The following is a 7,153-nucleotide window of genomic DNA, read 5'->3' as shown; positions in this document are numbered from 1 at the left end:
GTTAGATAAAACAGATTTATTTCCAAATGTGTGGAAAATGGTATGATTTCTTGTTTGGCTAGTCCTGGGGCTTGAACTGAGGGACCAGGAACTGTCCTTGGCCACATTTGTTCAAGGGTGTACTCTGACACCTGAGCCACAGTGCCCCATCTGCTTTTTCTGTGTATGCAGTGCCGAGGAATTGAATCAAGGTCTTCTTGTATACTAGGCGAGCACTCTACAACTAGGCCACATTCAAAGCCAAAGTAGATTTTTGATGCTATTGTGGAGTTTTAATTTTCTTAAATATTTGTACAAAGCACAATGGATATATAAACAGACTTGAACTCACAGAACAGAGTCCCACATAATATTACAGTTACTCTGGCACTTCTCCCGATTGACAAAACACATTTCCAGGCATCTGCTCTGTCCTTAAGCTTTGGTAGCTGACTTGTCTTTCCATGGAGGGCTGGCCTGGATTCCTGGTGATTCCATGCATTTCATAGTTCCCTGTATATCCAGTAAGGTTGTCTTCTATGGGACCAGACCTGTCTGGTTTTTGGCCCACCCAGGACCTATGTGTCTGAGGTCTCACATTCTAAGTGGAAAATAAAACACAGTATAATAAGCACTGAAGAACTGCACACCATAATATTAACAATGAGAGTTTAATAGTTAGCAAAGTAAATACAATGAATACTTGACAAGAATCATGAGAGCAAGATAAAGAGATGTCTTTTTAGGAAGGGGACAGGGAAGCTCTAAATCCAGACTGGCCTCCAAGTTGCCTTCAGACAGTAATTCTACTTCAGAGTCCTCAGAAGGGTCTCCTTCCTCATGAGAAACAGAATGTCCTTCCTGAGTTAAGAGGGGGATGGATTCTGGTTTGTCGAATGGAGATTGAGTCTTTTTTAGGGAGATGGATGGGTCTGGATATTCTGTGAGGATGGATTCATTTTCCTCCAATGAATCCAGTATTGAGAGTACACTTGCTGCTTCCCATGGTGACATTTTCCATGAGCCCAGTGTGTGCCCCTTCAGCTTGCACAATAAGTGGAGTGTTACTCTGACTCAGATGGACTGACTCTGGGTGGAGTGTGAAAGGAAACGGAAGGAAATCTGGCTGCTCTTTTTCTTCCTCCATAGTATCTGCAGGTTCAACTGTGTCACACATGGGGTTCAGAGCAAAAGGTATATCCACAGGACTCTAAACCTGTTTGGTAATTTCTACAGAAGGCCCATGCTTTCTGGAGTGCAGTGATGATTCTCAGTCTCCATCAGTCACCAGCTCCATTGGTGGGTTTTTCATCCGGACTTCAGGATAAGCTCTTCCACGATGACCCAAACCTAAGAATGGAAATAGGTACAGAGTGGACAGAGTGGACTCTGCAAGTTGAAGTGTCACTCAACTTCCATGAGGATCTAATGGAGGAACCTGTAGAACTGGAGTTTGGACTGAACACTGAGGAGGTGTAGGGTCTTTCTAATGAGTGCTTATTCCCGAGTCCGTTCAGAGGACAGACATTACCTGGCTGACACCACCCATAAAGGGCATTTTGCCAAGCTCTGTAGAAGTAAGGGCCAACCAATATCTAGACCACATGGGCTTCCTACTCACAGGCTCTGAGGCACCCACACAAGGACTTCTACTTTTTCTAGGTCTTACTGGTCGCACATTCCTCCAGCTGTTTAGAAGAGCAGGTCCAAAGCCGGCATGTGGAGCCTCATATAGAGCTTGAGTTGTGTCAGGGTGTGGCAGTTCTTGAACTCGTAGAAATCACTGGGGTAGAAGTCCATTCACATCGTATAGATGGAACACATGGTGCTGTGGGCACATTCGGTACAAGGAAAGTGAGAGCCTTCTCTCTCCATCCTGAGCCTTCTACAAAAGCCCCTTTCTTGCAGGACTCTAATGCTGTGGCTGTCCTGCAGAGATGTGCACTTATGTGCTGGGAGGGGCGTAAAAGACACTCGAGAACAGGATGACTTTTACACCCCACTTCCAGAAGCTTCTGAGAGAGGCCTCTATGCATCTGTCCAAAGTAAACGCACCTTAAATTAACTAAGTAAATGCTCTAAATAAATCAATAAGTGAATGCTCTACATAAAGAACTAAATGCTCATTCCTCTAATCTTAGCCACCCAGCAGGCTGAGCTCTGAAGATCACAGTGGAAAGCCAGTCTAGTCAGTAAAAGTCTAAAGGCACTTGTCTTCAATTAGGCAGCAAAAAGCCAGAACTTGACCTATGACTCAAATGGTACAGTGCTAATTTTTGAACACCAAAGGGATGGCATTTAGACCTGGGTTCAGGTTCAAGTGGCAGCACTGGACCACACACCAAAATGTAAATGCTTTCAGGTTCTAACAGGCAAAGCTATCACAATCCCTCCCTGATGGCTCAAAAGTGATTCACCCCCAGCTTTTCCTCTGACTCCAGTATTTCACAGGCCTCCGCCATTAGTACTGACACCTCATTTCTTACTGGGAAATGGGATTTCCTAGGATGTCACCTAGGTGAGGGCTGCAGTTGGGAGCCACTTACTCATGCCTGAAATCCAACTTCTCAGTAAGCACACTGTTGAGACTCCAGTAGCTTGTGAGGGAAATGAAATAGCATGGTGTCCCAGTCATAATAAAGTAGTTTGTGCACTTGTATCATTCTTAGCTCCCCTGTGAACACCCCAGTGAACCAAACAGGCTCAGAGAGGAGCCAAGTATTCCAAGACTTGGCCAGGAGGGGTGAGCAAACCTGAGTTTGGAGGGGCACACTCACTTTTTCAAGAGAATTTCCAGCAACTACTACATTGTCCTCCACTATTTGAAATTGTGCAGGAAGTTTCCCACATAAAAGAGATCACCTTTCTGGTAGGCAGGGATCAGCTTTGTCAGCAGCATCTCCAACAGGCCTTCCTCCAGGATCCATAGGTTACAAGGCTCATTCAGAGTCTGAGCTGACTTACCATCACACTATGTTGGCAAAACAGTGGATATTTCAAACGTAGGAATGGGACCACACTTCACACTGAGGAATTGGAATAGAGTAGATTGGAAATGACACACTCTAATCTCAGTAGAGTCACTTGAAAGCACAGAAGAAGGTTGTAGTGTGTGGGCAGGATGATGGGTTCAAATAGGTTTCCTCTCAATATACCTCATCTGAGTTGCCCTGGAGTTTCCTGGCTTTCTTCCTAGAGAAATGCCTGATATACTGGAATTTTGGCTTGGCACTGATCCAGCATCTACTTCTTCAAGTGAGACATCCATATCTCTCATGCCTGAGATCCGAGCCTCCTGACCTTTGGCAACAGCACAGCAACATCTTTCTGGTTCCTGAGCCACAGGCCAAGGGAGCTGGCTTGAGCTGGTTGTCACATACAGTGGCTTGGTTACCAGGGTTCCATATTCTGTTCCATTGTGAGGGAGGTAGGGTCACCTTTCAAGGCCCAATGACCAAAGCTCCTTGCTCACAGAAGACCTCCCCAAAGACATACTGGAGGCTGAATCTCCCTTCCCACCTCACATATGGATGTAGTAAACAGCACACCTTTTTGTTCAAATCCCAAGTCATTAACTAGGCATAAGTGCTAGCCTGGTCTCAGGCTCAAGGAGCCTTTCTTAGGTAATATCCAAACTTAACTGTCACTATTCCCCTTACCCCTCACAAGACATTTTGCTTCACAGTGCCTTCTCAGCTTGCATTTTGCCTCTTGCACATTTTTTTTTGCTAGTCCTGGGACTTGACCTCAGAGCCTGACCATTGTTCTTAGGCTTTCTTTAGGCTATAGCTGTCCCACCAAGCCACAGCACCACTTCCAGCGTTTTCTATGTATATGGTACTGCAGAATCAAACCGGAGTCTTTTTGTGTGGTAGCCAAGCACTCTACAAATAGATGAAACACCCAGGCCATCTTGCACATATTTTTCACTTCAATCTACTAGGACGTTGTTAGGTTTCTGTATCCTAATCTATTTTTCTTCCTGATGAATATCTGTGCTGTCATCTGTAAAAATGCAAGTGGGAAAATCACAGAAGCATTGGTGACATAAAAAAAATTCTTACAGACATAGATAAGTGTTCATTCTTTGTAGGAGAAAGGATATTTTGATATGATGATGATGACTATTTATTAATAATTTATCGGGGTTTAGAGTTTGGCCCAGTGGTAGAGTGCTTGCCTAGCATCCATGAAGATCTAGGTTTGAGTCCTTAATATCACACAGATATAAAAATCCATACGGCAATGTGGCTCAAGTGGCAGAGGGCTAAACTTGGGAAAAGCCAAGAGCAGTGCTTAGGCCCTGAGTTCAAGCCCCAGGAATGGCAGAAAAACAAAAGAAAAGAAAAGAAAAGAAATGTGCTTTTTACAAGTTATTCACTCACAGCATTTGCCTCTGAATTCTTCGCTTCTGCATCTTGTGACTTATCCCTTTCCCTCAATGTAGACAAGAAAAACAGATTTTCTTACTTGCTATCCTTTGTCCAATCTTTGGATATTAATTCAAAATACAATATTGCCTGAAATATTGTGTGTGTGCATGTGTGTGTGTATCTGCCTTTGTGTGCATGCACACATGTGTACAGGGTTTAGGGCTTACTCATAGGGCCTGTGTGATAACCCTCAGCATCTTTTCCTCAAAGGTATTGGTCTTTCACTTCTAGCTTATTATAGCTAATTGGAGTTGAGAGATTCACTCAATTTCTTGCCCTGTGCATTGGAACCCAGTGCTGGGTTCTCATATTGTTAATTGTAGCTATAGAGAAGGCTGAGGTCTGGGGATGCTCGTTAGAATCCAGCCCCTGAAAGAAAGTCACTGATAGAAACCTTTATCTTCAGTTAAGCACGAATAAATAAGGCAAAAGTGGAACTGTGGCTCAGTTCCTCTTGTAGCAGCCATGAGAAAATTAGTAATTGGCAGCACCTGGTCCCTGAGAGAAATCCTTAGCACTGGTTCAAAAAAAGAAAGAAAATAATGAAAAAAATTAAAACTTGCTGAGGAATCCATAAGGATAAACGTGCCTGTGAATAATCTTGTCATTTCATATTCCCTCAAGAGCTTATGTCTCTCTATATTTTATCAAGTTTTTTAAAAGATATTTACATATTTTCTATCTTTCTTAAACAGAGATAGCCATCCACAAAACACAAACACAAACTCTCACACAGTATACCACCCACCCATAAGTGTCTGGCTGTGTATATATGTATAGTCATATGTATTGATCTGTCTCTCTATACTAATATATAAATGCATAAACGTATGTATTTAGACAAACAGGAAACATACATAGATAGGTCTCAGGCATTTCCAGATTTTGTGCAAGTCTTCTGAGTGCAACTTACCATTGTATTGTTTGTCAAGATAGAGTCCCTCTAACTTTTGGCCAGCTCCTTGTCCTTTGATACTTTTTTCTGCCAGTCCTGGGTTTTGAACGCTAGGCCTGGATGCTGTCACTGAGCTTGAGCTTCTTGCATTCAGTAGTTTATTGCAGATAAGAGTCTCATGGAGTTTCTGTCCTGGGCTGGCTTTGAATTGTGATCCTCAGATCTCAAACTCCTGAGTAGCTAGGATGACAGTCTTGAGCTACCAGTACCTGGTTCCTTTGCCTCTTTTACCCTTTTTTTGGCCCCACCATAGCCATGGTATCTACCTTCCTATGTTCTCTCCACCTGCCCCCAGACAGGGGTCTGACAGATGCTTTCCACCCACTTATTCATGTCCTCCTCTGTATTGGCTGACAGCTAAGACATGCACTCACTTGTCTGGATGCCAAACAAAAAGCCATGTGATTGTTTCTCAGTCTGGAACATCCTTTCAGATTTATAGCACCACAGAGGGTCAGGTTGATGCTCCTCCAGGGCTTCTTAAATTTTTCTCATATTAATCCACAACACGTTTGTCATCACTTGTCCAGCTAATTCATGTACTAAACCAGCATTCCCTAAAAACTTAGATCCCAATACCATGAGGACACTCAAGGGTGCATTAGGAGTGTGACCTGCAGGTGGATGTGAGACTGTCTAACTTGGAGGGGATTTCTCCACCACAGGAAATGGAATACAAATTTAGAATCTGCTTTCATGAGGTGACAATCTCTGGCAGATGTTCTTATCAAATGTGGCACTGCCTACTTCCAGCTTAAAACATGGGTTGATGACCCAGCATAACAGAGAATGTTTTCACCCCGGCCCTACACATAGGCTGGTACCCTGAACTTTCAGGTAGCATTTGGCTTTGAAGGTCATGAGATCTTAGTCTACAAATGATGAGTCCCTCCCGTGAGGCATAGCAAACGGAGCCAAAGTGCAACCCAGTTAAGCACCAGATCAAGCTTCCCTTCTTCAGTAGGGTATGGTTTGAAAACTGTGCAAAGCTTCTGTTTGAAGCCAGTCCAGTAAGGAAAGTCCTTGAAAATCTCATTTCCAGTTAACTGCCAAGAAAAAGCCAAAGATAGAGATGAAGCTCAAGAGAGCTAGAGAGCCATCTGAAAAGAATGGTTACACCCTGCAACATCCTCATTACCTGATCTTGAAAACATCTCTGTGTGCATCCCAGCATGCAGCCAGCATCTGGGGGTGACAGTGACCCCTGCGCCCAGTGGCAATCTGCACTGTCTCTGACATCTGTAATGTGAACCTCATTCTGTTGGGTTTGTGAAGCGGTGTCAACCCTGCAGAAGGAACCAACTGTGCCCTAACTCCCTCTGTCCCCTGGGGCCCCTAGCATTCCCCCATCTGCACCCCTCCTGTGGCTTCTGATCCTAGGGAGCCCTCCTGCCCTGTCCAACACTCACATGAAGTGCATATTTCTTCTCCTGGGGCAACTTCTCCACAGAGAGTACATGACATGCCCACTCTCCAGGCACGGGGAGATCCTGGCAAAGTAGCAAATCAGTGATAAGGACATAAAGTAATGAATAGAATTTTAGATCCTGATGGTAGACAGTCTGCAAAATCCAAGGGAGAATGGAATTGGAGGGGACCAGGGATCAGGATGTGGGCATGGAGCTTCCCTGCCAAGGAGGTGGGGGAAGTCACAGGCTGGGGGATGCACAGGATGATCCATGGGCCCTGTGCAGCTACTGGGTCACCCCCTTCTGCATCTCAGCCTTTGGCTTTGAGCTCTGTGATCGTCAAGATGTGCACAGTCTGTACTCTTCCTGGCAGAAGA

The sequence above is a fragment of the Megascapheus bottae genome, unplaced genomic scaffold (assembly GCF_031878675.1).
Source record: "Megascapheus bottae isolate mThoBot1 unplaced genomic scaffold, mThoBot2.hap1 HAP1_SCAFFOLD_69, whole genome shotgun sequence".
In the NCBI taxonomy this organism is placed as follows: domain Eukaryota; kingdom Metazoa; phylum Chordata; class Mammalia; order Rodentia; family Geomyidae; genus Megascapheus; species Megascapheus bottae.
This window is presented reverse-complemented; position numbering follows the sequence as displayed.